Raw genomic sequence first — 15545 nt, 5'->3', positions numbered from 1 at the left:
TACAGGGTGTTTCAAAACAAATGCGAAAAACTTCAGGGGGTGATTCCTTGTTCAAAATAAAGGGTAGTTTGCATCATAAACGTTGGGTCAAAAGTCAACCATTAGGGAGATATTGCGGTACAAAGATGGCGGAAAAATAATGTTTTTATTTTTTATCTTGAAAACGAAAAGAGATAGACTAATAAAATTTTATGAAAGCATTACTGTTACGAAAACACACTTTCTGGTAATTTTTTCACTTTTTTAAAATGAGTGGAAGGGGTTGAAATAAACTACCCCTATCATTCTTGTTAACGAAATTTAAAGAAAAATCTTATCAAACACATGCAAAAAAATTAATTTGGATAGTTTAGTTTGTTTAGAAACTTTTTTATCTCTTGTATTTTTTGATAAAACTCACCGATTTGAAATTAAAATATAAAATGTAAAGTATTACATGTCAGGACAAAAAATATTTTCTGATAAAGAATCTAGTGGGCTGCTGTAATTTTTTAGGAAAAATCTAGTCGGCCGCTGTTACTTTAGGATGTTCCTAATATTATTTTATTTGACATTACTCTACTGCAATACGTTATTATCTAGATGATTATTATTATCGTTATTATCACTAGATTCTTAATCAAAAAATGTTTTTTGTCCTGACATGTAATGCTTTACATTTTATTTTTTAATTTCCAATCGGTGAGTTTTATCAAAAAAACACAAGAGGTAAAAAAGTTTCTAAACAAACTAGACTATCCAAATTAAAGCATTTGCATGTGTTTGATAAGATTTTTTCTTTAAATTTCGTTGACAAGAATGATAGGGGTAGTTTATTTCAACCCCTTCCACTCATTTTAAAAAAGTAAAAAAATTACCTGAAAGTGTGTTTTCATAACAGTAATGCTTCCATAAAATTTCATTAGTCTATCTCTTTTCGTTTTCAAGATAAAAAATAAAAACATTATTTTTCCGCCATCTTTGTACCGCGATATCTCCCTAATGGTTGACTTTTGAACCAACGTTTATAAAGCAAACTACCCTTTATTTTGAACAAGGAATCAGCCCCTAAAGTTTTTCGCATTTGTTTCGAAACACCCTGTATATTCATACGTTAGAGACGGAATTGACATCATGAGCCCCAAACCATTTTTGACTCTTTCGTTTGACGTTTCATTTGACGCATTTGAATTTGCTTAATCAATTACATTGTAATTTTGCTCTTTATGCATCCAGTGTAAGCTCTGCCTAATATACAGGATGGTCCAAACTGTATTCCGTAAACTTCGGCAGCATATTCTGCAGATAAAAATAAGTAAAAAAGTTTCGGAGATGCAGGTTGTAGAATTTTCATTTTTATTTCGATTTTTTCCAAATAATTCCTAAAGTAACGTTAATATTTGGATGAAAATTGGTGTCTGGAAGTTTTTCGACATGAGAAATTTAATTTTGATGTCAGTATGACTCTTATTTGTAGGGGGCGCCACCTACATGTGTTTAAACTGTTTTGAAGAGTAATAACTTCTCGTCCGAACCTGTATAGTGAAAAATATACATATCCCTGATTTTCTAAGTAAAAAAATGTTTCTTGGTAAAAATGGCTACGAGCAACCGTTCTCAAGATATTTTAGAATAGAAGTCAAAACATGTTATCATTGACAAAAAATAAACATGAGCAGATAATTATTTGACTGAAATAATAAATTTTGGAACTTTTTGTTTTTTAAAATTAATCTTAAATTTTTCTTCGAAAAAATGATAATAAAACAGTTTCTGTTGAACTTTTGCCACAAAAACATTTCAAATTTATGATTTCAGTCTAATAACTATCTAGTCAACATGTTTTATTTATGTCAATGATGACAGGTATTGATAAATTTTTTTAAGAGGCATTTTTTACGTAAAAAACGTCTTGAATGTAAATTTTTTTACTCAGTAGTTTTATACAGGTACAGACGAAAAGATATTACTCTTCAACACAGTTAAAAAATATGTAGGTGGTGCCCTCTATAAGTAGGAATCATAATGACATCAAAATCAAATTTATCATGTCAAAAAACTCCCAAACACCAATTTTCATCTAAATATTGACGTTATTTCAAAAATTATTTGAAAAAATCGAAATACAAATGAAACTTCGTCACCCGGTATCTCCGAAACGAAGCATTTTAGGACATACAGTTTGACAAATATAGGAAGAGACTTGGGGATGGCACCGGTCGCGCAAACGATAGAGAGAGAACGCATTCGGCGAAAGAGAGATGCAATTATGCTACGACAAATCTGATTAAAGCAAATTTGCGAGCTGTCCACTGCGCATCGAGGGGCGTCTCTTATTTTATATTTCTCACGTCTCTAGCTATACTTGTTAAGTTGTACATAGAGTAAACGCCACGAATGTTTGGGAGTGATTTGAAGTTAGAATCGACACGCGCGCTATCATTTTTACATTAAAAACGTAATTTTTTACCGCAGACGTAGGTTTTTAAAGCCCGGTCTAATCATCTGCCTGCGCTCCTCCTACTTATTTTAAAATGTTAGCGTGATTGACAAGGACGATACTATATCGCGTTTCTTTGATTGATTCGTTTTTGTGCGTCAGTCCATTGGTGTGCTTGCAGTGCGACCAATGGGGCATTCCATTTTATATTTATAACCAAATATATGTTTTGACAAGACTTTGACAGTCAAAAAACAAATTACAACAGATTATATATTGATTATTATATGACTTGAAACACCACGGCACTGGAATTTAAGTTTTATGTGACCTTGAACAGATTAGTTCACATGGTAGCGACCGATGAATCACTCCCAAACATTCGTGGCGTTTACTATACAAACTTTTTTACCTATTTTTATCTGCAAAATATGCTGCCTAAGTTTCCGGAATACAGTTCGGACCACCCTATATATTCATACGTTAGAGATGGAATTGACATTATGTGTTCCCATCTTTGACTCTTACTTTTGACGTTTCATTTGACACATTTGAATTTGATTAATAAATTATATTGTAATTTTGCCCTTTATGCGTCCCAAGTAAGCTCTGCCTAATATACAGGGTGGTCCGAATTGGATTCGGTAAATTTCAGCAGCATATTCAGCAGATAAAAATAAGTAAAAAAGTTTGTCCTAAAATGCTTCGTTTAGGCGATACAGGGTGTAGAAGTTTCATTTTTATTACGATTTTTTCAAAATAATTTCTGAAGTAATACCGATACTTGGATGAAAACAGGTGTCTGGGTGTTTTTGACATGGGCAATTTGAATTTTTGATATCGGTATGACTCCTTCTTGTAGGGGACACCTCGTACATGTTTTTGAACTGTTGAAGAGTAACAACTTTTCGATCGTACCTGTATTAAACTACTGAGTGAAAAAATATATAGTTTCGATAAAAATTATAATCTTGAATACATGGATAGTATTATACTCATTAATCTTAATTAATTGATTCAAAGACTGTAATCAAAAAATTCTGAAAAAATTTGCTCAATATCAATGATTTTGGTGACTTTTTAAGATTTATTGATATTTAGCAGATTTTTTTAGTATTTTTAGATAACTAGAGTTTTGCAAGTCCTGTTCTATGTACCATACATAATATAAAATTACGAATAACACCTAAAGAAATATATAATACTCGCTAATGAACAGAAAAGCCAGAGAACTTTTTTTAGGCCACCGTATACAAGGTTCAATTGTTCTGTACGTGTACATGTATGGAACAGTATATATCCTGTCTTGTATGTATCTACGTGTCATTTGTAAAAATGTAAATCGCTGCTAAAAAGGAGTACTTGCTTGCATCTAGTTTATGATAATAAAAAAATTCAGTTGCCCATGTATAATAGATGGGAGGGGGCTTAATCACCGCGACCTTACAGATCTATTGTGTCCCCCTTTCTGGAGTTATAGCTCATCATATAGTGGCTTTGACAAGAGCAAGTCATAGATAAAGTAATAGTGTAGACATAGAAAAAATATATGTGTATGTTTTGTGTCTCAAATTGCAGTGAAAAAAGTCACAAAAGTCAAAGTAAAAAAGTAGACGTGGCAACATTGCGACGTGCAACTTTTATAATTTTTCTATAGGTGCGTAGAGAGATATACAGGGTTGTTCACCACATACGACACGGAGTATTGTAGCTAAACGATGAGATTGTAAGTTTTGGGTTCGTTGAAGGACTATTAGAGCTACAATTTCAAAATATTTTTACAAGATACAGAGTGTCCCAAATAAATAAAAAATATCAAAGTTGTATTTTTTTAAATGGAACACCCTGTATATTATTGAATTTTTAGTTTCTACGATTAAAATAAATGTAAATTTGATTAAGGTTTATTACACTTAAACATTACCGTTCTTGAAATATTTTCAATTTTGTAAAATTGCAGTATAAATTTTAACGCTTCATTTCTCCGAGGGTATCAAAGTTTTAATACTAAATTGTACTGAAGTTTATTTATTGACCAGTTATTGTGTTGCAATAATAAAAATTATACTTATACAGAGTGTCTAAAAATTTATTTTAAATAATTACTAGCTTTAAACGGCAATAACTTGTTTAATTTAAATGGAATACCCTGTATATTTTATGAGAATCAGATGCACGATTTAATTGTCTATCAAATTGTATTACATCACTTTTTACCTATCCCTTCAAGTTTTCGTAGAAAATGCATTTTCTTATAATTTAGACCTCATTTATCAATATACCCGTGGAATATTGATATTTTAGATTGTTTTTAAAACAACAAATGTACAAAATGTACAGGCTAGTAATATTATCGTTTTTAGTATAACGATGATATTACTAGCCCATTTGTATGCAAAAAGAAAACTATTTAAATCTTTATAAAAGAGTCTACCATTAATTAAATATACCACCGGTATTTCCGCCCAAATACTAATTAATTACATACTTAATTGTGTTCGTTAATAAATTATTCTAAATAAATGTGGATTTGAATCAGCAATCAATATAATAATAAGTTATGAAAATGAACGTCTCTGTTGTTATAAATAAGCATTTGTCAAAAAATTAAATATCATTTTTAAGGTGTTTTTTTACCACACTGTCTAATTCACATAAATAATTCAGTTTTTTAGTATTTGGAGCAATTATTATTAATCAACGCAAACAGTCAATTAATGTAGTTTGAATACTGGAATCATATTAATTGGACCTCTTTAACAAATATTTAAATAGTTTTTTTTTATTTTTTAATGAAATAAACGAACTATATTGACAATATTAGTATCTGTGCTCTTTAAAAATTTGGTACATCTTTAAAAATAATCTAAAATGTCAGCATTCCATGGGTATATTGATAAATGAGTTCTAAATTACAAGAAAATGCATTTTCTACGGAAGATTGAAGAGATAGGTAAAAAATGGTATAATACAATTTGATAGACAATTAAATTGTGCATCTGATTCTCTTAAAATACACAGGGTGTTCCATTTAAATTAAACATGTTATTGCGGTTTAAAGCTAATAATTATTTAAAATAAATATTTAGACACTCTGTATAAGGTAGTAAAATTTTTATTACAGCAACACAATAACTGATCAATAAATAAACTTCAGTAAATATTTAGTATTAAAAACTTCGATACCCTCGGAGAAATGAAGCCTTAAAATTTATACTGCAATTTCACAAAATTGAAAATATTTCAAAAACGGTAAGGTTTAAGTGTAATAAACGTTAATCAAATTTGCCTTTATTTTAATCGTAGAAACTAAAAATGTAATAATATACAGGGTGTTCCATTTAAAAAAATATAACTTTGATATTTTTTATTTATTTGGGACACTCTGTAACTTGTAAAAATATTTTTAAATTGTAGCTCTAATAGTCCTTCAACGAACCCAAAACTTACAATTTGTAAAAATCTAATCATTTAGCTACAATCTTCCATGTCGTATGTGGAGAACAACCCTGTATAAAATACGGGAGAGGGCTTAATCACCGCAACCTTACAGTGTCCCCCTTTCTGGAGTTATAACTCATCATATAGTGGCTTTGACAAGAGCAAGTCATAGGCAAATTAATAGTGTAGACATAGAAAAAATATATGTGTATGTATTGTGTCTCAAAGTGTATAAATGAAGGGAACCAGAAGAGAAACGCGTAGATTTGTCGATGTTGCCGATAGTTTTCTATTTCCCTGAATTACCAGAAAAAAATATTTTACTTTGCAACCTTTATTCAAGAGTTATACAGGGTGCTACAAATTCGAGGTACGAGCATTGGGATCTCGGAAACCGTAATAGATACGAAGATGGTTATTGGGGCAAAGTTGCGCCTTGAGATGTTCACCAAGATGCCATCAAAAAAGTTTTAAAAATTTCAAGGATTGCTGAGTTTTTTGAAAAAATGGATTTTTTTGAAAATAAATTTTATTTTTCCTGACGTTATTTTTTTAGAAAATCAAAAAACTAATTGCATATTCTCATAGCCACTTTATTAGGGCTATCTGATAGTGTTTTAGATTTTCAAAAATTATGGGAGGGGGTTAAAAATTTAAAAAAATCGTAACTCCAAAATTACAGTAGCTAGCGAGACGCGGTTTTCAATTTAAGATTAGGAATAATATTTGCAACAAAATTTGTAATAACATCAAAATCAGTCAAAGTCGCAGTTTTTGAGATAATTGAAACTAAAAGAACTGCCTACCAACTTTTTATTGACATATTTTAGTATGGGCGGCTATACGTGCCTCCCGGCGTCAATTTTTTTTATTATTTTATTGCATTTGATTTTCCGTATTCAATGTTTTACCCCACGTCATTGTTAAGTTTGAAAGGTAATCTCTCAATATTATAACGAAGAATAAATGAAATATTTAAAAAACCAAAGTCGGACTTGAAATTAGTTTAAATAAATTGTGTTCAAATGTCCGAAACAAAAAAAAATATTAAGTGTGGCATATCATTGTACTCAGGAGACCGAGTTCTTTCAAAACCTGAAATAAAAAATGCAGGTCCGCATTTAAAAAAATTATTTGGTCTCTGTATCTCACAAAATTATCGGCTAATTTGAAAATCTAAATATACTATCAGATAGCCCTTATAAAATGGCTTTGAGAATGTGTGTGCAATTAGCTTTTGGATTTTCTTAAAAGTAACGACAGGAAAAAATTAAATTAATTTTCGAAAAAATCCGTTTTTTCCAAAAAAACTCAGCAATCCTTGAAGTTTTTAAAACTTTTTTGATTGCATCTTGGTGAACATCTCAAAGCGCAACTTTGCCCCAATTTAACCATGTTTGTATCTATTACGGTTACCGAGATACCAATCTTCGTACCTCGAATTTGTAGCACCCCGTATATAACAAATTCTAAGTTTAAGTTTCCTCTTTGCTGATAATTATCGATTTCAATTTACGGACATTAAAACGGACAATGTTGGACGTCTGGCCACTTAATTTATACAGTATGTCTTGGAAACGATCCGAGATGTGGCAACCTCGCCTCCGTAGCCTCCTAGATTCGACCACTCGCGGTATTTGACCATTATTTCTTGTTCTTGCCGCGACGCGTAGGTTTTTTTTAAACAATATTTTCCTATGGTGCGACTACCAAGTTGCGTCGTTCAGTTGTTTTCCGATATACGAACGATATAGGTATAGCGAGTGTTTCGATTGTTTTCTCCTCTCGCCCGTGCGACTAGATGCGATATAAAAAGTTTATTGAAAAATCGTTTTTACTCGCCAATTCGATTGACACTAATTAACGTTAATAAATAAATTGTTTAATGGACTCGTTTAATGTGAAAAAAGTGGAAATATATAGTTAATTCATGGATATATTGAAGAAAAAAGAAGTTTTTCTTCTACTATAATGGGTTACGAGGTGTGAATCGTTTTAAGATTTAAGAATTATGAGTTTTGATCAGGTATGTGTGTTTATTTTTGTTTTGAAATTGTTGGGATTAAAGCAATATTTCTATTGATTAAAAAAGTCTGGGTAGTTCACTAATGAAAGAGAAGTCTAAAAAAAAATAAAAAAAAACATTTTTGTAAAACTGTGTTAAGGTTGGTCTAGACGTAAAGTTTTACCTGTCAGTTTTACATGTTCAGTCAAGACGTAAAAACCGTGCGTGTAGACTAGGGTTGTAGTAAAAATTGTAGTCAAATTCACCTTTGCGGGAATAGTGTATGGAATATGTGGAAAAATATAACTTTGGCAACTCACAAAAACTAAATCATACCGAACATCTATAATAATATAATATAAAATTATTAAGTGACTGCCATACTGATTAATCACGATCCTGCTCAAAACACTCAACGTAAGAAGCTCAATTTTGGCATACAGGTTGATTCTAGTGTGTAGAAGTTCGATAAGAAGGGATTTTCCGAAATTCCAGTTCCAAGAGGGTGAAACCACCCCTCAAAGATTACAATATTTTTTATTTAAAATAGGTCAAGTTTCCGAAAAAACGCTTAAGCACGTATATTTTATTTTGTTTTTTACATATTTTAAGGTTTTTTCGAAAAAAGGTTCGATAACAAGGGATTTTTTGAAACTCGAGTTCTAAGAGGGTGAAACCACCCCTCAAATATTAGAATATTATTATTTAAAAACCGGTGAGTTTTTCGGAAAAACTCTTAAACACGTATATTTTATTTTGTTGTTTTACATATTTTAAGATTTTTTAAAAATGTATACGTACAGGGTGTTTCATAAAATATGACCATTGACTAATCACGATTCTGTTTAAACTGCTTGGCGTTTAAAGCTGATTTTTGGCAAACGGATTGACTATGGGGTGTAAGAGGTTTGATAAGAAGGGGTTTCTCGAATCTCAAATTCCAAGAGGGTGAAAACGCCCCTCAAATATTACAATATTTGTTATTTAAAAAACGGTTAGTCTTTTTTACATATTTTGAAATTTTTTAAAAATCATACTGGGTGTTCCAAAAGTTGGGTAATTGAATAACCACGATCCTGCTTAAACTGCTTGACGTAAAAAGCTTATTTTTGGCAAACGGATTTTCGAAAGTCAAATTCCAACGAGATGAAACTACCCCTCAAATATGACCAAGTTATATAATAATATCGCTATATTGTTTTTTCTCATGCTGACATAGATGTGAGAAAATTTTATCCAGTTTGTATGTTAATGGAAATTCTTGCTTTGCTTTATCATCACCATTACAAATGATTAATTTGACGCGAACGAAGTCGCGGATACACGCTAGTAATAAAATAAACCAAACGGAACCTTTTAATATTCGAAAAAATGATTTTTAACTACTGGAAGAAAATAAAACTATCATCTAAAGGTTTAGTATTCTCCTATAGGTAGATTGGTAATAAAATTGACTAGTCTATCACTGTAGTAAAACAAATTTGTTGTATTAGTTGCAAAAACTAGCAGTTTTATGGGTTTCACATACATGGCAGGGACCAACTCGCTTCTTATTGTCTCTAACTGGTACCTTTACCTCTGGAGCATATTTAGCGAGGAAGACTTGGAAATCTCTGGGAAGAGTTTGTATACTGGCTTTTTCCGTCACTACTACAGGTTAATTAACTATTTAAAGTTACGCCAAATAAAACAAAATAAATAATAACTAATGATAACTATTTTACTTACGCTTTTTATCGCTGGATACGCAACTACTACGACCCAGGATGTCAAATATCCCTAAATAAGAATAAATATCTCTAAAGAAGACCTTTTAAAACGGGACAAAACGTACTAAATTCCTGTCGTCAGTTTTCTAGGTGGTCTTCCGATTTACCTGACACGTAAAACTGACAGGTAAAACCTTATGTGTAGGTATGGCTTTAAGATCAAAACAAAAACCAATGTCTTACTCGAAAACAAATTTACCCTGATCAACAAAAAATACTTAACGTTTCAGGGGTTATATCTCATTCTCTTGTCATTTGAAGATAAAAAAACATAAAGAAAAAACTAATTTAAATGTATAAAACATTCTAATGTCAATAAAAATAGTTAATTTTCTAAATTGACATCTAATAGTCTATCAGAGACGACATATAGGCTGTATACTTTCTATTTAAAGTGAATTTAATGTTTTTTTTAATGTGAATTTGTGCCTTTTTGATGTAACCATCATGAAGTAGTATAATCTAGCCTGTGGGCGACTAAATGTATTTTTGAATGGACTTTTATTTTTTTACTTTCGCTCTGTAGGTTTTTTCTTTGGTACTGCACCTTGGTTCACACACCTTAATCAATTAGATACTCTATAATTGAACGGTACATTCTATAGTTTTTGTAGAATGTGTGAAAAAAAATCTGGTTCACGAAAGTGTTCTAAATGGAGAAGTTGTTTTGTGCAGAGAAAAATTTAAGTTTTTATGTGTATACTGGGTGATGCCAGAAACGTGATGCAATATAATTACTAGCTGTTTATATTTTTAAATTAGTCTTTGTATCGTTAATAGTACCCTCTGTGTTAATTTTTTCAAATCTGTTCCATGTACAGGGTGGGTCAAATTTGACGCTTTTAAATGGAAACACCCTTTTCTATAGCAGATAGACGAAAACTAATATCGGTGTCTGGAGCTCAATTTTCATCAAAAACATGATGGTGAAAACCGCACATCAATATCTGTTACTGTTTCGGAGTTACGGGGTGTTTTTCAAAAATGTGCATTTTTAACAAATCGCTGGAACTTTTCTACTTAAAGGAAAATTGTGTATTTCTATGAAAACATTTCCAAAGCACCTTTTTACGTAGAATTTAATAGTTTAACTATAATTTTTTTAAAATTAATAATTTAAGAGTTATCAACAGAATAATTGATTTTTTATTTGGGACACCCCCTATATTTTTAATTAACTGAAAAGGATTTAAAATTACCTTTCCAAAAATATAGCACACTTGATATTTTGTAATAATCCTCTTCGAAATACAGAATTTTTAAAAGTTCGCCACTTTTAACTATTAGGCTTTGGACCCCTTATTGATGATATGCCCTTAATGGAACTCGAAAACGTATTTTTCCAGCAAGACGGCGCACCGCCTCTGAACGCTGAAGTTATCAGCAAATTTTTGCGGCCAATTTCAAGAATTATTGGATAACTAACCAAGATCCCAGCCGTTGGCCGTTGAGGCCGCCTGACTTAGTGCCCATGGATCTAATCCTATGGATATATTTGCGGAAGAATAAAGGTTCCTTATTCTTCCGTATAATCTAGACAAGATTTTGAAATACTTTTATGAGAGGGTATCTTTCACCCCCACTGAATTAATGAATTCCGCGAGAAATGTTCAAAAACTGTCCCGTCTGTCCATAACAGAAGACGGTCGATATGTCGAACACGTGTAGCAAAATCTCATGTCTTGGTTTGCTATTTATTTTTATTGTTATTAGATATAGTTTAAATGTGTTGATGTTGGTTAAATATATTTTAAATTGTTATAAAATTCTGCATCTCTCACAGCAAATATTATTTTCGTTTTAATTGATGCTTACAGCTAGATTTTTTTTGCATTACAGCGGGTGCCGTTCAAAGCCTACTTATTTAAAGCGGGCGAATTTTTATATACTCTATATCTCGAAGAGGAATCGAGCAAAATATCAAGTGTGTTATATTTTTGGAAAGGTAATTTTAAATTCTTTTCAATAAATTAAAAATATATAGGGTATCCCATATAAAAAATCAAATTTTCTGTTGATAATTCTTAAATGATTAGTTTTAAAAAAATTATACTTAAACCATTAAACTCTACGTAAAAGGGTGTTTTGGAAATGTTTTCATAAAAATACAAAATTTTCCATAGCAAAAAAGTTACAGTGATTTGTTAAAAATGCACATTTTTGAAGAACACCCCGTAACTCCGAAACGGTAACAGATATCGATATGCGGTTTTCACCATCATGTTTTTGACAAAAATTGAGCTCCAGACACCGATATTAGTTTTTGTCTATCTCCTATAGAAAAGGGTGTTTCCATTTAAAAGCGTCGAATTTTACTCACCCTGTACAGGTTTTGCACGCATAGGTCATGACTGGTAGTACACATTGGTTGAATGTTTTCTTCTTTAGATAAAGTGGCATTCTAGATTTCAATATGATTGAGTTCAAGACTTATTCTTCTATATTGCAAAATGATTATTATCGAAACAAGACTACCTATATACATATTTCTATGTCCTTAAGAAGACCAAATGGTATAGATACTTGTACAGAGATTTTGAAACAGTTATATTCAGCACAAGGTTACATTTTAGTAACTTTGCAAAAAGAATATACGGGTAATTTTTCTGGAAGATTATTTATAATTCAAAACCTATTACTTAATCTAACAGTACTTGTTATATACTTATATTTTCAAGTATGCATTGCAGTAACTATAAACTGTATGCGTATATACCGCCAAATATGAAAGTTCGTGAGCAAAGTACCGTTCAAAAGTACCTAATTAATTATTCTTTGAAACAGTTGAATGTGTATGTGCTTGGCGGTTGAATAAAAATGTGACAGTTATTATTATTTATTGATTTGAATGTTTTTTTTTTCATTATTATTCAAATTTGTTGGAAAAAGACGTGGATTGGCGTTCGGATTCTAAAGGTTCCGTTTACACACAAAGTTGTCACACAGCGTTGCCCACTTTTACATATTTTCTTTTAATCAAAAGATTTTAGGAAACAAATATAAATGAATTATAAATATATAAACAGTTATTATTTACATCAACAAAACTCACCTCCTTAACAGCACTTAAGGGACATAAAGGGCCATTACTGCCGCTTTCCCGTTCAAAATATTCTAATAAGGTTGCGATGAGTTATTTGCAACGGCTATTAAGCTATCTTTGTATACTTCGCATTAAAAGAGGTTCTAAAAAGAACAATGTTCGACTGCAAGGTCTGCTAGTAAAAATGTTTAAGTTTAAAGTATCACAGCACAATTCATTTAGCAGAGCTACCACCTGAATCCTCAGCGGGAAATTTAAATTCGAATTTTAATTTAATAAATTAAACTAAAAGTTTAATTGATATCGAGTATATAGTATTATGTATTTTATAACTTTTTTAAGAGTTGTGTTATTTAATATTATATTTTGATGTACCACCCCTCGATACGTGATACTGGATTATCACGTAATGTATCGCATAATATACGACATGGACTCTGGTTTTCTACCTTCTGATATAATAAAAATATTTATTTTTATCAACACATACCGTGTCATAAACCTTAGCTACAGTTGTTTTATTTATATCACCTAGCTGTTTATCTATGCCGTGTTATATTTACATATTTTCAAATCTCTGTTGTTTATAAAGTGTACTTTATTTGTTGCTTTATACATGGTTTATAATAGTTGTAAATTTAGTAAATACAGAACACACCTACATATGTACAGGGTATGTCAGTGAATACCTGTTTAAATCTACATCGTAATATTATTTTTAAAAAGTATTAATATATTGTTATAGTTATAACAATGATGTGGCTTTATATATAACGATTACATCATAATTTATTATATATCGGTAAAATTTATTTTGAAACAAATTAAAATTCGATAATTTTTATCGGTGTTTTATTACTATTGAACAATCTGATTTTTTTTAATTAGCCTAAACTAAGTTCTTTACACCTGTATTTTAAGCTGTGTGCATTCTACTCATAGGACTGTTTTGTCATATAATATGTTACGGTTAAGGTCCGATGTCCGGTTAATGTCGACATTACCCGGTTAATCTCGAGCATAACACACAACCAAACAACCAAAAACATAACCAAACCCAAACATTAACCTGTTAATGTCAACATTAACCGGACATGTAACATATACACACTATGCGTCCAACTACATGCGTCAAACTTTGGAAGACATTTGACGCATAGTCTGGCTCCGGCTTTAGGTACTCAACCATAAAAATTAAGAATGAAGAGATATTTTATAGAAGAAAAATTACAAGTTTTCAAGGCTCTTAGAAAACTAGTAAACATGGTCGTAAAATTATGAAAATCTCAGTATTTTTACGAAATTTGATGTAGATTTAGAATATACAGAGTGGTCGGAACTGTATTCCCGAAACTTCGGCAGCGTATTCTGCATGCAGATTAAAATATGTAAAAGAGTTCGTATAAATGTATGTTCAAAAATGTTTAGTTTCGGAGATACAGGGTGTAGAAGTTTCATTTTTATTTCGATTTTTTCCAAATAATTCATGAAGTAACCTCAATATTTCGATAAAAATTGGTATCTGGAAGTTTTTTGACATGAGAAATTTGATATTGATGTCAATATGACTCCTACTTGTAGAGGGCGCCACCTATATATTTTTTAACTCGTTTGGAGAGTAATAACTTTTTGTCCGTACCTGGATAATAAAACTAATGAGTAAGAAAATATACATTTACGACAAAAAGGTCTTTACGAAAATATACATTTTTATATTTTTACGTAAAAAAGATCTCTTGGTATAAATCGCTACCAAGTAATGGTTTTCGAGATATTTCGAATCGAAATTATCAATACCTGTCATCATTGAGATAAATTAAACATGTTGACTAACTAGCCATAAGACTGAAATCATAAATTTGAAATGTTTTTGTGCCAAAAGTTCAACAGAAACTGCTTTATCATCATTTTTTCGCAGAAACATTTAACATTAATTTATAAAAATATTTCTATTTCTAAAATTTATTATTTCAATCAAATAACTATCTACTCAACGTGTTTATTTTTTGTCAATGACATGTATTGACTATTTCGACTCCAAATATCTCGAGAACTATTACTCGTAGCGATTTCTGACAAGAGATATTTTTTACGTAAAAAATTACGGAAATGTATATTTTTTTACTCAATAGTCTTATTCAGGTACGGATGAAAAGTTATTACTCTTCAAAACAGTTAAAACACAGGTTTACACAAACAAAATAGGAGTTTACTACAAATAGGAGTCATATCGACATCAAAATCCAAACTGCCAGACACCAATTTTCATCCAAATATTGACGTGACTTCAGAAATTATTAAAATATAATAAAAATAATATTAAAATATATAAAAATGAAACTTCTACACCCTGTATCTCCGAAACTAAGCATTTTAGGACATGCATTCATACGAACTTTTTTACTTATTTTTATCTGCAGAATATGCTGCCGAAGTTTCCGGAATGCAGTTCAGACCACCCTGTATAATGATTTAAAAGTTTAAATGTTTTGGTTTTGAAAGAAGCTGAATTTTTGAACCCCTTGTTTTTGAACGATTTTTTTGGTGGCGAAATATTACCTATACAAGTCATACTGAACTCGTAAGGCCAAAATGGACTATACGAGGCATGTTTTTTAAGTAAGTACCGTTTTGCGATTCCGCCGCCGCAGCGTTACGGTCGGCGTTCCGCGCATGCGCGCTGGTTACCTACATCTCTTGTCTATGCACAGACGCCAGTACAGTCTGATTCTTCATTGTATACGTTGTTTATTGAGTGTTTAAGATGCCTCCGACAATCGTGAGCCCCGCCGATTGTGAAGTACGGGGCTGTCATACGATTTCTTAGTGCTAAAGGCGTAAAACCGATCGATATTCATCGTGAGATCT

The 15545-nt window shown here is 31.1% G+C and overlaps 1 protein-coding gene across 1 annotated transcript in view; it reads left to right on the top strand.

Moving 5' to 3' along the window:
- The window catches only part of LOC115888674, a 181839-nt gene that overhangs the window by 69531 nt on the left and 96763 nt on the right, over positions 1–15545 (top strand). The gene's annotated exons all lie outside the window — the stretch shown is intronic.

This window comes from Sitophilus oryzae, unplaced genomic scaffold (genome assembly GCF_002938485.1).
Source record: "Sitophilus oryzae breed Bouriz unplaced genomic scaffold, Soryzae_2.0 scaffold_806_pilon_pilon, whole genome shotgun sequence".
NCBI lineage: Eukaryota > Metazoa > Arthropoda > Insecta > Coleoptera > Curculionidae > Sitophilus > Sitophilus oryzae.
The sequence above is the reverse complement of the archived record's forward strand: the minus strand, read 5'-3'. Positions and strand labels throughout refer to the sequence as shown.